The 17941-nt window shown below is 47.9% G+C and overlaps 1 protein-coding gene and 1 long non-coding RNA gene across 3 annotated transcripts in view; both read right to left on the minus strand.

The window, feature by feature from the left end:
• LOC135913828 (uncharacterized) overlaps positions 1–17941 on the minus strand; it is a 43301-nt gene that overhangs the window by 21532 nt on the left and 3828 nt on the right. The window contains exon 2 of one of the 2 annotated variants that reach the window (XR_010568122.1): positions 5122–5273. The exons of the other annotated variant lie outside the window; for it this stretch is intronic. The gene's annotated coding sequence lies outside the window, so the exon portion shown is untranslated. The remainder of the gene's footprint in view (positions 1–5121; positions 5274–17941) is intronic. 2 annotated transcript variants of the gene reach the window in all.
• Positions 11756–13222, minus strand: LOC135913848 (uncharacterized). Its single transcript, XR_010568134.1, has 2 exons — positions 13099–13222; positions 11756–11883 (listed from the first exon to the last, which is right to left on the minus strand). It is a non-coding gene; the product is annotated as an uncharacterized lncRNA (long non-coding RNA).

Consider the following 17941-nt stretch of genomic DNA (forward strand, 5'->3'; position numbering starts at 1 on the left):
CCGGTCCCGGATGTCGCGAGCGCTTTCGTCCTACACTGCGGGGCTGTATATGGGGAAGGGTACAGCGACAGAGTCAATGAGCTTTCCAATCACCCTTCCCTGGATTGAACTTTATGGGTCTCGGAGGAACTCGTCTTTAAGAGCATCAAATGCTCAAAACCGCCTTTTTCGTGTTGTTTTGCTGACATTCCACTTGCTTTGATTAAGACTTATGGGTTCTAGTTTTTCCCAGTGCTTACTTGCATTTTAGAGCGCAGCTCTTTGGCGTCCGTTCCTGGGTTTCGCGTCGTCGTCGGCGTTGTCGTCGGCTTCGTAACCAGCTCCGCCCCCCTTTCATCCCCCCAGCGCTAGCAGCGACCGACTGATACCACTGGATGCCGCTGACGCCGCTAGAGAGTCAAGATAACGTGACTGCATAGAACACCGTCGCCGCCATGCAGAAAGAGGAGGAAAGGGTCCCCCCCCCCCCTGTTCTTGTGTGGCGGATAGGGTGCTCTTCAGTTGCCGACGCGCCGGTTATTTCACGTAGGCCCCGGCACGTCGACGAATACGTGACCACCTTCCCACGGCTAGACCTGGTTCTTAGCGCTGCGGAAGCGAGGGTATCATATTGTTTGTGTCGGCATCGGCGGCGTTGTCCCTGAAACCAACTCCGCAGCTGGGGTTGACTCACTATCGGCGTCAGCGGCATCAGTCAGTCGCTGCTATCTCTTCCTTCCTCCCTTTATCGTGTTGTCCGCTTGCTGCGCGCGCTTCTGCCCCCATCGTTTGCCGCTGGGTGTACACGCCGCCCCCCTCTTCCTGCGAGTCTCCGGTTGTCAAAGCGCCGGCTCGAACTTAATTCCTTTCTTCGCTCCTCCTCCAATGCAACCCCTGTGCGGTGGCAATCAGAGAGCCAGATCGGTGGCGGCGGATCTGTATATGTGCACCGCCCGAGCCGAAATTGCCGCTGCCGTTCGCCACTGCGAAATTATCTGCCAGTTCTTTCTGAGCCATGAGCGAGACGACCGATGGAAGTCCTCCGTCTGCTGCTGCTGCTGCTGCTGCTAAACGAGCTGCCAGAGCAGAGGCCCAGCGCCGTCGCCGTCAGAATCCAGAGGTGCGTGCCGCCGAAGCAGAAGCTTACCGTCGCCGCCGTCGAGATGATCCAGGAGTACGCGTCGCCGAAGCAGAGGCTAAGCGCCTCCGCCGAGAAGTTGCCCGCAAAGTTGCCCAATGGCTTGCTGGTAGTAGCTGCCTACTTCGCCCCTACCGCACTCACGAAAGACGTCGTGCACTTCCTGCAACTCGCATTAACCGTCCATCGATCCACACCGATGTTAGTAGTGGGGGACTTTAATGTTGACATAAAGACAAACAGCAATTTCCTAACACTTATGCGGGAGAACATCCCGTTCCTCTCGCTCGTAACGCGTCCCACGGCTGTGACAACCTCGCGAGGCACTTGTATAGATCTCGTCTTTGAGAATCAAGCATTGGTGTACCAAGTCGAACATATATCAGTCTATTTCTCCGACCACAAAGCTTCCTTCATGACTGTCAAGAACTGTTAGTGGAGTCTTTGTTAAAGGAATACGTGTGAAAAATAAAAAAAAAATTCTGTGATAGCGCATACATGTGTTGCTCGATTTCTTTGCCTCAATCTATCGAAAAGGTGAAACAGCTTATTTGCTGCGCTCAAATTTCGCATTAGGAAGTCACGTAATCGTCGGTAATTTTTTAATTCGGCTTTCAAGACGAACACATTTCCAAAGGCTTGGAAAACAGCGCGGGTCATTCCCGTCTTTAAGTCAGGGGCAAAAACTGCCCTGAGTAACTATACACCTGTGTGTCTCCTATGCGCAGCATCTAAATTATTCGAGTAAACTATGGACTCAATAATTTCATTCTCTATTAAAACGTTATCATTCCTCAGCATCATGGATCCATGTCGGGACGCTCCACAACTACCAACCTCCTTAGCTTCATGATGCATGCCTCTCAAGCAGCGTATACGAAAGCACAGCTGGATGTTTTTTTTATTTTGACCTCAATAAGGCGTTTGATGTTGTATGCCACAAAATACTCACTCAAAAGTTGACACAACATGATCGGCACCACTCTGTCACAGCACTCATAAGAAGCTACCTATGCGACCGGTACTCCTATGTTAGCGTAAATAGACAGTCGTCAGAACTTTATGTTGTTAAACGTGGAGTTCCTCAAGGATCTGTCCTGGGCCCTCTTCTTTTCTCACTGTTTATTAACGACGTTTCGGCAGTCATTCAGAACCCTTCAATTTTGTTATATTGTGATGACGCGAAACTTTCCGAAGCGGGGAAAATCTAAATGATGGCGCCCTTCTTCAGAAGTACATAGAAAATTTTGCGCCAAGGCACGCTAAAAGCAAGCTGGTCATAAGTGCATGAAAAATTACAGTTGTAAGCTTCACGCGGAAGACTAACAATACTTATTATTTCCCTATAGCGTTAAAAACGTTCTCCTGCCAAGAGCTCAGTGAACGAAGGACTTTGGAGTGTACTTCGATAGTTCTCTGAGTTTCTCGCCCCACGCTCAACAGACGAGGCCCCGTGCACTTTGAACGCTCGGCACGTTATGTCGGGTGATGAGTGACGTCAAACTACCCGGGCCATTTGTAAGTTTATACAAGAGCGTATGCCTTCCGGTTCTCGAGTTGGGGTCGGCACTTGTAGGTCAAATTGTGAAGTTCTCGAAAATGTTCAAAAAACTTCACATCTATGTTTAAACATCGATTCTGTGAAATGCCTTCAATCTCCATAGAGCTAAGACAGACACTCACGTTACCTACCCTCACCTACAATAGACGCAACAAAACGGATGTTATTTTCTATCAGAAATTAATACATGGAGGAATCTGCTGCTCCCACTCGCTTTCTAATATGGGATTCTATATTCCGCAGAAAGGCACCAGAAAACAGCGCGCCTTTCAGTCTTCAGACTTTCGTGACCCTCTATCTGGAGTGCAGGCGACATATAAGGCACATTCAGAGTGCCTGTATACCTTCATGCCTAACTTTATTATTTTCCTGCAAGAAGTTGCAGAGGAATTTCAATAAATGAACAAAAACTCTCACGTCTGTTGTGTGTTCCGTCATTCCGTAATCCTTTATTCTCTTTCTACCCATTTTCTTTGTATTCTCTTCGTGTACATATATTACGCTCCATTAAAGGCTGTATTCACGAAATTATGATTCGAATTTTTTTATGTTTACGTGCGTGTGTATGTGTGCATGTGTGTGTGCATGCACTGTTCTTCCTTCGCATTGTTTTGTCGAGTGCGCTAGAACGAAGATCCTCCAGATTGTTCATGGGCGCTTTATTAGTCACATTTGATTATTATTATTATTATTATTATTATTATTATTATTATTATTATTATTATTATTATTATTATTATTATTATTATTATTATTATTATTATTATTATTATTATTAAAATATTCTTGAAAATGTTGCCTACAATTATCCGACACTAAGAGCTCCAAATATCTTCCGTGCACTTGGTCTACCAAATTTTCACTCATTGCTATACAAACAGTTGTCGTCAAACATTTTTGGGAATTCCTCATTTAAATAAAAATGTGTCGCCATAAGAGAACTTAGAAAACACGTCCGGTATGTAGTTCCTTGTTCAGCCACAAGGTATGGTTCCGATAGACGCGGTTCATATGTGCCGGACATATTTCACAAATTACCAGATGAAATTTTTAAGGCGACAGCGAAAACTACGCTGAAATAAATATTAAAGTAGAGATGGTTAAAATAAGTTCCACAGCGTTTTTCGCATCGCAATAGTTACTTCAACTTCCTTCGTTTAAATAGTGTAAAGAAATGTTATTTTCTTCTTCATTTTGCCTTCATTTTTTTTATTCTACATGTCTCATCAATTTATGTACTTTTTTTTCTTTTTGCCATGTGTATCATATTCATAGGTCCGGTTCTACAAGACAAATGAGGCTTAGATCGGCCTGTTTATGTTGTTTCTTGTGTTTATTGGTGGCAATGAATATTATTATTATTAGTAGTAGTAGTAGTATTGTTAGGGCGGAGTGCATGAAGCCGGACTGCCGGGTGAGCCCAATCTCATCGTTATTATTCTTGAAACACAGACACGAAAAGTACATGAAACGCTAGCCGTATACAGCTTCACTGTATAAAATAGAGGTTTAATACTCGAAATGGGGAAAAAAAGATTTGGAGGCAAAAGCTACCAATAGTTAACCGAGTGTTCAACGTACAGTATTACCCCTACAGTTTGCTAACAAACTGTAGGGGTAATACTACGAGTAATATTACGAGGGGCCAATATTGTGTTTAGAGAAAAGGTTGGATGAGGGGCAATCTCGGGAATGTCCGGCACTTAATGTTTCTGGCTTGTCGACCTCAGTGCAGTTCCTATCTCATATTCTCACCATCGCTTATTGATGTCCCCTTGCGCAAATTCTAAATTCTAAAAGAGGCTAACCACGATAGTAAAAGTTGCTTCATTGCTTTTCCGTTTTCCGCACATCGAAGTTAAGATATCGACAAAGTACATTGGAAATCCAAGAGAATTCCGCAGAATCTGTCGTTGAATTAGGACCGGCAATGAACGAAGCCAAACGAACCGCCCTAATGAATGGGTGTGCTCCTCTTCAGCTTCACGTCAGTCCTATATCTAAGAATCCCAAAACTATCCATGTTTGCCTGCATCGCTACATTCCAGGTTTTCTTACAATTCGAAAAGCACATATGAGAACAACGTCCGTATCAAACGCCCAAAACATTCATTACGTGAGTACTATAAAGCAATGCACGTATGAACTTATGGAGAATAATCAATACTAATTAGACGCTCATGTAGCCCAAAGAAGTATATTAGACAATAAAACATTTCTCATTTCTGTCTTTATGGGCACTGACAGAAAGAGGAATTTTCTGTAATGAGAAATGCTTTAAATCTTTGACACTGCTTTTTGGACCAATTGAAGAACGAGTTTACGAATGTCATGCACCACGAATCCGACCAGAATATGTGACCGGCAACAGAAAGGTTGAATAACACTTGTCGAAATGAGACATGTTCCGGTATAACCACAGTGAACATCACAAGGGACTTACTTTTCATTCTTTGCCTTATTGGTTATGAACCAAACCTAAGTAGCACGGCCGGCATTGGCGTCATACTGAGTCAGCTGTGCATGCAAGCACTGAATGTCTTTATTACTTGCCGCTGAGTAGACAGCCGTCACCGAGGGAAAATGCGGTATCATCTGCAGAGGTAAACGAATGTTAGTGGAAGGATGAGTGATCTTTAGTAAGCAACGGAGTCAAGGTTCGTTTTTTTTTTTATGCACGAGGACCCCGTACGTCTTTGAACGGATGCATACAACCCCTGTTGATGGGTTACTTTTTTTTCGCCTAGAACACGCGTTTTATTACAACTGCAATGAGCTACAGCTCTGCTCCAGGTTTCCGGTGGATTTCCGAAGAACAAGAATGAAATTTCTTCCGTGAGATGCTACATTGTACACTTGTCTAATACAATATATCTCCGTAAGTTTTTCCAGTTACTAGCTTCAAAGTTCTTGTTGCAGTGACGATAACTAAGCAAAAAAGTTGTGAAGTCAGGACTGCTTGACGCAAATGTTTACACTGGCCCCACTTCTGAGATATCCAACCTACATATGTCTCAAAATACATTTTAATGGCCACGCTCTGTAGTCACTGAGGTAGCTGTCGTGTGCTGTTACGGCTAATGGCGCAAAGTTCTCCACCTGCACGAAGGGCAATATAGTCTCTCTGCGAAATAAGTAAAAATGCAAAGCAACGCGTAAAAACAATAATGAAGAGTATATATATTTTTTTTTTTTTTACTGCCAGAAAAATGCCTCTCCCAGCAATCGCCAATGACCACTGTCTTGCGATTACACATGGAAGGTATATACGACGCACGTGTGCAGAGCGTTACATGTACATCACGCCTGCAGGTGGGAGGTGTTTTAAGGTCGAGTAACTTATAAGCCAAGCCAAAGGACAAATTCTGCTTTATTGCGATAGAAATTATATGGACACTCCAAGTGTATTTTTGCCAACGCGATTGTTTTGGGCCTCGTCGTCGTCGGGAGGTTCCGTATAAAGTCCAAGGGCGATAACATCGTCGCATTGCGCCGTGTGCTCTGTGTGCGTACGAAAGCACCCGAGGATGAGTCGATCGCGCCTCAATCTCGCGCACGCAAGGGAGCGAACGGGGCAGGAAGCGCGCGGTCTTGTGTCGCGTGCAAGTCTCAGAGGGGAGGGGAGGGAGAAGGGCGCGTTCTATTCCGCGCGGCCCAGGTGGCCGCACGGGCTCGCCCGGACCGCTGTATCATCAAAGCCATCTTGTATTTCGTAGTGAAATATTTCGGGATGAAAAATATTTCGTGATGAAAAAAATACTGTCTATAAGTACTCATGACTGCCGCCACTATGCTGTCAATACCAATTCTCTAGAGTTTTTGGTTTTTTAATCTTGGTACAACTAACTGGGACACCCGGTATAACACCAACATGTTCATTCTGCATGGAAGAAGAGTCTAATTGAATGGAATGGGCAAGAAAGCTAAAAAATATTTACTGATTGAGAACCGCCATACAGAGCCAGCACCACCAGAAAGTGCCATCACTTATATCCTTAGAAGCTACAAAGCTCCCGAGACACAGCACCTACAGCTCAATATGGGCGTTTGGAGGCAAACTCGCTCGTTCGAGTACGGATATGGGCGAAAGAACCAAAAATATCGCACAGAAACTCCATTAGAATTGTCGAAATATGCGTGGCCATTGTACCACCTAGTCATCTCGACGCAGCCCGGTGCCATTAACAATCGTCTCAAACTTGATATGACCTGTATAAACCCATGTCAACCCTTATTGGTTGTTAACAACATTATATGACTCGATGCGATTCTTATCAAACCTTATCAGTCCCTAGCAACCTTATCAGAACCGCCCCGGTCATTCTAATCCCTTATCATTCTACAGCAACTTATCCACTCAGGTCCAACAAATACCAACCATTATGAGACCCATCAAATCCCTTATCATGACTTGTCCTTATCAACTTATTGACCGCTTATCTGTTAGTGTTGGGCGACGCCAAGCGCATGAGGCTTAAGAGATTGGTGGTATTTCGGTAGGTGAAGGAAAGCCCCAATGGAAGGCGCATTCCGCGGCCACCGAAACGCGTGAGGCATGTGGCGTGTTTGGTATTAAATTTTCGCAAAGTCGTAATTTTCCTGATGTATATACAACGCTCCAAATAGGCACTACACGTGGTCCTAGAGATCGCTTTTGTTCCACCATCACCAAATCTTTCAACAAAACCTTCACAGAAACTGGGGCGCTATAACGTAAAACTATTCCAAAATTTTCTATTCCTATTCTGCAATCAGCCCACCGCGATTGGCCAAAAATTTTTTGGACCCCCCCCCCCCCCCTTCACCTGCTTGTCACGCGACGTCACGAGAACCGCGATAGCTCCCCATCTGATATGACGTGTGCACACTGATTCTGCATAATTTGACCGAACAAAACAAAAATAGTTACTTCTAATTCGACACCTTTCTGCCATTAGCCCTCGGCTATTGGTCAAAAGTTTTCGGGATGCACCCACTTCACATGCCCCTCACGAAACGTCATAACACCGAAAACCTAACCATGTCAAAGTGACGCGTACTCGTTAAAGGTGCATTAATAGGCGGAACAAAACTGAATTTTCTTCTGAATAGCCGCAGGCTGCCCCCTTCCGAAAGGAATAAAGGATGGCTGCCACCGATCGCTCCAGCACTGGCTACTTGCCCCTGCCTGAGAGCATGGGTTTATTTGCGTGTAATAAAACTTTTTGCGTGGCCGTGTAACGTTTTCGAGTAGATTAGGCATGTTTACGACCTCGTTCCGCCAACTCTTCTTTGCTGAGGATCCATTCTAGCGTAATTCTTAAGCTTCCGTTGCATGCCGCCGCGATTGTCGACGAGCCACCGCAAGCTAAGTAAGAGAAAGCGGACCAATCGCAGACGCCGGCACCACCCTCTTCATCCGGTTATCGATACTCAGTGCAGTGGCTCCGCCATATCGAATCCCTCTCCACTTGAGCAGGCTCTTCGCCTCTTGTGAGCCAATTAGGTAAGACAAGCCGCTCAGTGCAGTCAGTGTTATTCGTTTTTCAAGCAAACAAAAGTGACCTCCTATGAACGAGGGGAGCATTTGATTGGCTTGTTCAGACAACCCTGCGGGTGACCGCCCGATGCTTGCGTCGGCGGTTACGCAAATTTGACGTCAGAAGATTGGAATAAAAGCATATTGGAATAGTTTTACATTATACGGCCCCTGTTCTCCTTTGACACTCGTTCCTTACCGCCCGTACAATACATTCATATGGTTCAGATATATTGACTTTCGGCAAGCGTGGGTGTTTATTGCACTGCGAGGGCACGTACAGCTTCTTCGTTTGTTTGCCGAGTCGAAATTGGATATTGCTTCTATCCGAGAACCTGAGATTTAATCGGACGAAGACATAAAAGTACCTCTATCTCCATTTATATCTGACTATAACGTTTGTGTAAGCCATGAGGAGGCGTTTGCCAGGCCAGTTTGCCATGCAATAGGCGTTTTCGATGTGTGTATGTTATTTGTTAAAAAACACATAAAATGTGGTGTGATGCATTCCTGTACAGATAGAGGAGAGTGCCTACTATGGTGAAATATTCATTTGAGTGGTACGCATTTTTTATTTCTGTTTGTTTACGCCCAGAAGCAATTAAGTGAACGAGAATGTTTCTTGTTATCCGTAGCACAATTTTTTACCGATAGCACATTAGTCATTTTTGGAGTTTTAATTATGTATGTAACGCGCCAGACCATACGTCATTGAAGATGAGACGCGATCCAAGTAGTGATGTTTTGCAACGACTCACATGCTATTATCAGCTTGTGGACAGTGGGACAAATCAAAACGCGGGATGTGGCTTTAGGCATTTCCAGGGTGCCACGCATGCAAGGCCTGCAGATTTACTTTTGTCTAAGCTTGCTATCTCACATTTATGATTACACTGTGATTGGTATGATGCAGTGACTATTCCCTAGTGTCAGCTTCTTTTGGCAGCCATTGATTTAGAAGTCGGCGTATGTGCTAGGAGTTGTGGGAATTTATTAACCAATTACTTTCGCGTGAGTGCTTTCTAAAGCAAGTTTATAAACTCTTAACTCTTCTGTGAGGCCGCAAAGACTTCCCTTTCCTTGTTCTGTGGGAATTTTCCAAACAGGCAGCTCAAATGATAGCCATCGAAGAATCCCCAATCCTGGCCTTTGAAAATGAAAGAGTAATTGCAATGAATTGTATAGCCTATTTGGCGAATTGCATGAGCTTGAATGTCTGCATCCGGGTCAATGTATTGATGATATTGATAGCACCAAAGCCAAGTTCCAAGCTTTGTAGACAGAAAAATACACAGCTGCACTAGATCACGCACAGCATTTACTGGAAGAACAGCTTTGCAGTATGCCTCTAGGTGATGAGCGCCGACGCACGCTGTCAAAACGAATACCAGATAAGTAGTATGGTGCATTGATTGTAACGAGTCGACTATAATAACAAAAGCGTTACTCGAACACTATCAAAAATATTTTCGAGGCCATAAACCATTGGATATAGATGCGTCTACCAGCAAAGTAGTATCGTTTCTGCCCTATTTACACCAGGATGATTATGATTCTACAAATTAAAACATTTATAAAAACGAAGTAACTACATGCGTTGATTCGAATGCGAAAGGTAGAACACACAACGCGGATGAGCTTACTGCCTAAGTTTAGCAGTTTGTTGCTCCCTTTTGTCGCCAATATTTCTTGTGCACCGTGAGATCTTCAATAAACCGTACCTACCTTCCGCAATGTATGAAGGGCACATTTACTGTTCTTATAGCCAGAAAAAATGACGAGACTACAGAAAGTGGTTGGATATCGGCCTATTTCTTCATGCAATGTGGATTATAAAATTTTGCAAGTGCATTAACTAACCGTTTTCAAGTCCTGTTAGGATCTGCGGTAGGTCATCACCAAACATATGCCTTCAGAGGTCGGTATATTCAGACCAACATTCATGTTGAGAGATCGCCGCTGCAGTGTCCAGCTCAGGTGACTGGGCAGGCAGCAATTGTACAGCTAGATTTGGCTAAGGCTCCCGACCTAGTGATTCCCTCGTTCCTGTTCAGTGTACTGAAACGCATATATATTGAATCCCAGCTCCTTAGAGGTGTCAGAATATTGACACGTGTACTTATTTTTATCGGGCGGCCACGTTTCGCCGCTTAGGAAATGTGATCGCACACTGTGGCACGCGCCTGCATGTATCCGAAGTTTCTGGAAAATTATCGATGCTTCTACCCGGCTGTCTGTTGTCCCCGAACCTTGTGTTACCTGATTTCATCGTGTGACGCGAATGCTGTAGAACTTTGTGGAAGGCACGCGGGCCCGAACGATTAGTCTGGAACATTCGACGACTGCTGTATAAAAGCCGACGCGCTTGACCCGCTGATCAGATTTTCGACGATCGCCGACCGTGTTCGCCGCTATCGTTGTGCTATAAGTGTAGCCTCTTTTGTGGGCACAGGTTCGCCCAATAAAAGTTAGTTTTGTGTTTCACAGTATTTCTACTGTGTTATTTGACGTCACGACCACGTGACATCTGGTGGAGGTGCTTGTGCGTTCATGTACAGAACGCCCCCGCAAAGCCGCGATCCAAGCCCGAAGCCCGACGACAAAACCAACGTCGCCCAAGACCAGCGTGCTAGCCGCCGACTGCAAGAACTGCCCGCAGAGCATGGACTTCTACCTGAGACGAGCAGGAAGATTTCCACCAAGTCCACCCCAATGGCAGCCCCAACGTCCCCCGTCGTGCTGCAGCAGCCCAGGGAGCCTCCGACGTTCCGCGGTTCAACTTTCGAGGACCTGGAAAGCTGGCTTGAGACGTACGAGAGCGTCACTACGTTTAACAACTGGAGCAGCGACGACACACTGCGGTATGCCTTCTTCGCATTGGAAGGCGCGGCCAGGACGTGGTTCGAGAACCCAGAAGCCACCTTAACGCCCTGGGAACTTTTCCGTAGTGGCTTCCTGCAAAAATTTACAAGCGTCGTGCGAAAAAAGCGAGCCCAAGCTCTACTGGAGACCAGAGCGCAGCTGCCGAATGAGACGGTTGCGATCTTCACTGGGGAAATGAGCCGTCTGTTCCGCCACGCCGACCCGGAAATGTCCGAGGAGAGGAAAGTCCGCCTGCTGATGCGTGGTGTAAAGGAGGAACTTCTCGGCGCAATGATACGAAACCCACCGACGACCGTAGAAGAGTTCCTTCGCGAGGCCACGAGCATTGAGAACACACTTGAAATGCGAAACCGGCAATTGCACCATAGAGAAAGAAATTTCAACAAGAGCGGACACTCCCATAGAGCCCAGCGGCCGAATTGACTGTAGCGCACCAAGCGTATGTTGTTGACTCTTTCCGGTTTCGGTTTTGGGCGCGCGCGTTTTGAACACCAGTTGGTACACACCGCACCGGCTCCGCTGCTCGGCGTGACATTCATTTTTTTCGCTTCTGCTGAACCTCGCGTGGCCTTGGCGTGGAATCGTTTCATTATTAAGTAGAAATGATTGCGATTGACCTTTAGAAGACTGCGCCGAATCTGTCAGCTGCAATTTTATAAAGAAAACGAAAGACGTCTTCTGAAATGATGAAATGTTTATTTTGCTCTATATAAATGCTCGTTCCGGGCTTCTGCATTCATCCAAAGTTGTGGCACCAGGTAAGCAGCAGTCGTTGACGTACGATGCTCCACCGGATTCCATCAGCTGAAAGTAAGTAAATTACAAGCATGTATCATTTCGGTATATTGACCTAACAGGAGTATCGCGTGTAGAGGAGAAACGTGCGTAAGTGGTGAATGAGTGGCATTACAGATAAATTCACTTTTAGGTACATTTCGCAGCAAAGACTCCTCCAAAACAATGCCATAAAATCTGAACATCCAATTTTCAAGCACCCCTCCTTTCCCGGGCATTATTTCCTGCACTTTAAGTGCACAAATACGCGGGTGACTGCGCGTTTCCCAAACAACTTGGCCTCAGTCGACACGATGGTACGCCAAGTACACAAAGGTGGCTACAACACAGGCTCAGCCAGACCATGTTACACGCTCGCATAATGCCTTCTAATCGCACTCAAGTCAGACTCGTGGGTGCAAAGCCTGTTTTCAGTCGCTCAGAATACATGTCATGTTCTTGAGCTCCTCCGTGTTATCTTTTACGCGTCCTGCCGGCGCATGCAACACTCACGTGTTATCACTCTCGGCAATCGCTCGTCGCGTTTTCGAGAAGCGTGAGCACCGAAATAAGCATATGTTGTTGCAGGGCTATAAAATGCGTCACAAACTTGTCCCACTAAAATTCAATACACGCAAAACTAACTCACTATGGCCGGCTTGCTTTTTTTGCTAACAGCTTCACAACCCCAGGCGCGGCGAGCAAGCCTCGAGATATCCCAAAAAGTTACCAAATAAATTACAATACTTTTTCGGGTCAGAGAATGCGTCACGAACTTCTACCAGTAAGATTCAGTACACGCGAAACTAACGGCGGCACACAGCCGAGCTGTTTTTCGCTAACTGCGTCAATTAGCCGGGCGCGGCAACCTTGCTTCTAAACTACCCCAAATATAACGACGTTAGTTACAATAATGTTGGGGGCCACAGAATGCGCCAAAACTTGTCTGTCTTAGGCGCTACGACTTAGTACACGCATATACACGCGCAAATGCGCCAAACGGCCGAGCCGGTTTCCGCTTACTGCGTCAATAAGCCGGGCGCGGCAAGCGTGCCTAAAAGCTAGCGAAATAAGTTACAGTAATGTTGGGGCTCATAGAAAGCGTCGCAAACATCTCCCATAACGAGGCATTAACTCAGTTTAACTGCGCCAGGACGGCGGTGCTGTTTTTCGCTAACTGCGCCACTCGAACTAAGCCTAAATGTGATTAAAATGAGCCGCAGACTGTCAAACACAATTTCTCACCTTGCCGTAGTCCAGTAGTACAGCGGTGCCGTGTCGAAATGGATACGACACACAAGAGAAGCATAGAGAACGCCGGGAGCACAATAAAATGGGCTATATCCAAAACAAACGGGTCGCCGAGCACGCGAGCTTCGCACGCACGATCATCCTTGCTCAATCCTGCGGCTTGTCTGGCGCATGACGTATGCACGCGCGTCTGGCGTGCCGCTAGCTTGTTGCTAGGCAACGCAACAAAAAGTTGCAAACTATAGGTTCATTTACACGCAAGACTTTTTCACTTTTAGTGGGAAGGAATAAAAAAAATAAAACGTTGTCTGCAAGTTTATTTCACATTCTTTTTTTCTGATGCTCTCGTCAACTAACGGATGTTGTTGAAACTAGGCGTGACGTGTTTCCTGTTGCCAGTTTTTGAAGAGTGTCCCCTCTTGTTGAATTTCTTTCTCTATGATTGCACCGCCACACAAGCTCGACAAACTACGCCGGAGTTCAGTCACTGGCCACCGATGACCTGCGCGAGACCATCAGGGCAGTCGTACGAGAGGAGCTTCAAAGGATCTTCCCTTCATGGCAACCTCAAGTGGCCACAGTCGCCGAAATTGTCAAAGAAGAAGTTCGGCGATCGCTCGGAGTTCCCGAGTTACAACCACAATCATCGCAGCCCCAGCCAGAAGCGATGACCTACGCCGCCGTCACCAGCCGTCAAGGTCCCCCTCCACGACCGCGCCAGGGCCCTGCAACGCCGCAATTCCGTCGACCACCACCGCCGCCGCCATCACGCCCACCCATCGCCCAGCGCAGCTACCCGAGAAAGACAGACATTTGGCGAGCCCCCGACTACCGCCCGCTCTGCTATCACTGCGGCGAAGCCGGCCATGTGTATCGCCGATGCCCATACCGCGACATGGGACTGAGAGGGTTCGCCGTCAACGCGCCGCGTCCACAGCTTGGAGAGCGCCCACGTGACATCGCCGACTACCTCGCCGCTACTCAATGGAGCCCTCGACGACCGTCCCGTTCGCCGTCACCAGGCCGCTACCTGTCGCCGCAGCGCCGACCATACAGCGGCGCAGCCCGGGGCCGCTCTGCGAGCCCATATCCGGAAAACTAAAAGCAGCAACCGATGGAGGTGCGGTTGCTGTTCGTCGAACTGACGAAGATCCTCCGCCGCCGACGAAGACGACGAAGAAACCATCTCGACGACCCAATGACGACACGTCGCCGTCCCGAAGAAGTCGGGAAGCCAAGACTACACCGACGAAAGACGACATGACGACCCAACGTTCCCGCTTCAGTTCCACTCGACGCAGCCGTGATGCGAGGCCAAGACCCAACTGCAACGCCAGACAAAGAACCACCGATCTCGACGTGCTTCTCGACGGCGACGCAGTCACTGCCTTAGTCGACACAGGGGCCGATTACTCTGTAATGAGTGGACACATCGCCGCCCAGTTGAAGAAGGTTAAGACTGCATGGGAGGGTCCCCAAATTCAGATTGCTGGAGGACACCTAATTACGCCAACTAGAATCTGTACGGCAAGAATTACCGTTCATGACAGGACTTACCCTGCCACCTTTGTTATCCTGCAACAGTGTTCGCGAGACGTCATTCTAGCCATGGACTTCTTGAATCAACATGGCACAGTCATTGACCTGAAGTCGAAGTCCATAACGCTGTCGGAAGATCGAGCGATACCGCCTCAGAGCTCTAGTAGTCACCATGCCTTAAGTGTGCTCGAAAGTCAAGTCAGCATCCTGCCTCGCTCCAGCATTGTCATATCCATAGGCACCAAAACGCCTGCCGACGTAGAAGGCGTCATCGAGGGTGACCAACGTCTACTGCTAGACCGTGAAATTTGCGTCGAAAGAGGGATCGCTCGACTGCATGGAGGGAAAACTGAAGTGTTGCTGACAAATTTCAGCCAGGAGATCAAGCACATCAACAAGGGCACGACGATCGCGTACATCGAGGAAATTCTGGAAACCAGTAATGCGTTTGTCCTCTCGGATTCCGCCGCATCTACCCCGACGACCATGGTTCCCGAACCAGACTACGACATTAACCCAAGTCTTCCCGTGATTAAGCAACAGCAGCTCAGAAGTCTGCTCCAACGATATAAAGGCTGCTTTTCGACGTCATCGAGGATTCGACAAACACCAGTCGCCAAGCATCGCATAATGACCGAGGAGAGCGCTCGACCACTCCGCCAGAGCCCTTACCGAGTTTCGCCGCGAGAACGTGAAGCTATAAGACAACATGTCGACGAAATGCTGCGCGACGACATCATCCAGCAGTCGAAAAGCCCATGGGCCTCTCCTGTAGTCCTGGTAAAGAAAAACGACAGAACCCTACGCTTCTGCGTCGATTATCGTCGACTGAACAAGATCACGAAGAAGGATGTGTACCCCCTTCCACGGTAGACGACGCATTGGATCGGCTCTGCAACGCAAAATACTTCTCGTCGATGGATCTCAAGTCTGGCTACTGGCAAATAGAATTCGACGAGAGAGATCGCGAAAAGACCGCCTTCATCACGCCAGACGGCCTCTACGAGTTCAACGTCATGCCATTCGGACTATGCTTGGCGCCTGCAACTTTCCAGCGCGTCATGGACACGGTGTTAGCAGGATTGAAGTGGCAGACCTGCCTTGTTTACTTGGATGACGTCGTCGTCTTCGCCGAAAATTTCGACGATAACCTTAGGCGGCTTGCGACAGTACTAGAGGCCATCAAGTCATCAGGGCTCACTCTGAAGCCAGAAAAGTGCCGCTTCGCTTACGATGAGTTTCTGTTCCTAGGCCACATCATCAGCAAGTCTGGAGTTCGCCCCCACCCGCAGAAGACAGCTGCCATTGCAAAGTTCCCGCAGCCCATCGACAAGAAGGCAGTGCGTAGATTTCTTGGCATGTGTGCCTACTACAGGCGATTTTTCAAGGATTTTTCACGTATCGCTGAGCCGCTGACACAGCTAACTAAATGTGACGTCGAGTTCAAATGGGAAACGCCGCTGGCCGACGCATTTCAAGAACTCAAACGACGCATGCAGTCGCCGCCGGTACTTGCGCACTTCGACGAGTACCCCGATACAGAAGTCCATACTGACGCCAGTAGTCTAGGCCTCGGTGCCGTGCTAGTCCAGAGAAAAGATGGTCATGAACACGTGATAGCTTACGCTATCCGGTCGTTGTCAAAAGCGGAAGAGAATTATTCTACAACCGAAAAGGAATGCCTCGCCATCGTTTGGGTTAGAGCGAAATTTCGCCCTTACCTATATGGCAGGCCATTCAAAGTCGTCAGCTACCATCACGCTTTGTGTTGGCTAGCGAATTTAAAGGACCCTTCAGGACGACTGGCATGGTGGAGCCTAAGACTGCAAGAATATGATATCACTGTAACCTATAAGTCCGGACGAAAACACTCTGATGCCGATTGCCTATCGCGCGCCCCCATTGACTCACCGCCGCAAGATGACGAACATGACGACGCCTTCCTCGGCATTTTAAGCACAGAAGACTTCGCTGAACAGCAGCGAGCAGACCCAGAGTTGAAAAGCCTCATCGAGTATTTGGAAGGGCACACCGACGTTGTCCCTAGGGCATTTAGGTGAGGATTATCTTCGTTCTCGCTTCAAAACAACGTACTCGTAACGAAGAACTTCTCACCAGTGCACGCCAACTACCTTCTTGTTGTCCCGTCAGGACTGCGTCCAGAAGTATTGCACGCCCTACACGACGATCCAACCCCTGGGCACCTTGGATACTCCCGGACGCTGTCGAGGATACAGGAAAGGTATTATCGGCCGCGCCTGACCACCGACATCGCCCGTTATGTCAGAACATGCCGAGACTGTCAGCGACGCAAGACACCACCGACAAGACGAGCCGGATTACTACAGCCAATCGAGCTTCCTTGCCGACCATTCCAGCAGATCGGGATGGACTTGTTGGGACCCTTTCCGACATCAACAACCGGAAATAAGTGGATCGTCGTGGCGACGGACTAGCTCACCCGCTTCGCTGAAACTAAAGCACTGCCGAAAGGTAGCGCCACCGAAGTAGCGAAATTCTTTGTCGAAAACATCCTGCTGCGACATGGTGCCACAGAAGTCCACATCACCGCCAGAGGAACGGCCTTTACAGGGGAGCTCACCCAGGCCATTCTGCAATAGAGTCAGACAAGGCACAGGAGGACAATTGCCTACCACCCACAGACGAATGGTCTTACGGAGCGGCTGAATAAAACCTTCGCCGACATGCTAGCAATGTACGTCGACGTCGAACACAAGACCTGGGATGCCGTCCTGCCGTACGTAACATTCGCTTACAACACGGTGGTGCAAGGAACAACACAGATCACGCCGTTAGTTGGTTTACGGCAGGAACCCGACGAGGACGCTCGACGCCATGCTGCCGCACGTAACTGACGAAGAGAATGTTGACGTCGCTAGCTATCTCCAGCGCGCCGAAGAAGCCCGACAGCTCGCCCGCCTGCGGATCAAGAACCAGCAGAGGACCGACAGCCGACACTACAATCTCCGACGACGCTTCGTCGAGTACCAGCCCGGCGACCGTGTTTGGGTATGGACCCCGATACGCCGACGAGGGCTCAGCGAGAAACTACTGCGACGCTATTTCGGACCCTACAAGGTCATCCGACGTATTGGCGCACTGGACTATGAGGTCGTGCCAGACGGCATTTCGCATTCACAGCGGCGCCGCGCACGATTTGAAGTGGTCCACGTGGTGCGCCTTAAAACCTTTTACGGATGCTGACGAACTTATTTTTTTTCTCTGTGCTACAAGTGCTTTTGTTTATTACTTTCGTTTGTTTGCAGCATCGGGTCAA

This window comes from Dermacentor albipictus, chromosome 5 (genome assembly GCF_038994185.2).
Source record: "Dermacentor albipictus isolate Rhodes 1998 colony chromosome 5, USDA_Dalb.pri_finalv2, whole genome shotgun sequence".
Lineage (NCBI taxonomy): Eukaryota > Metazoa > Arthropoda > Arachnida > Ixodida > Ixodidae > Dermacentor > Dermacentor albipictus.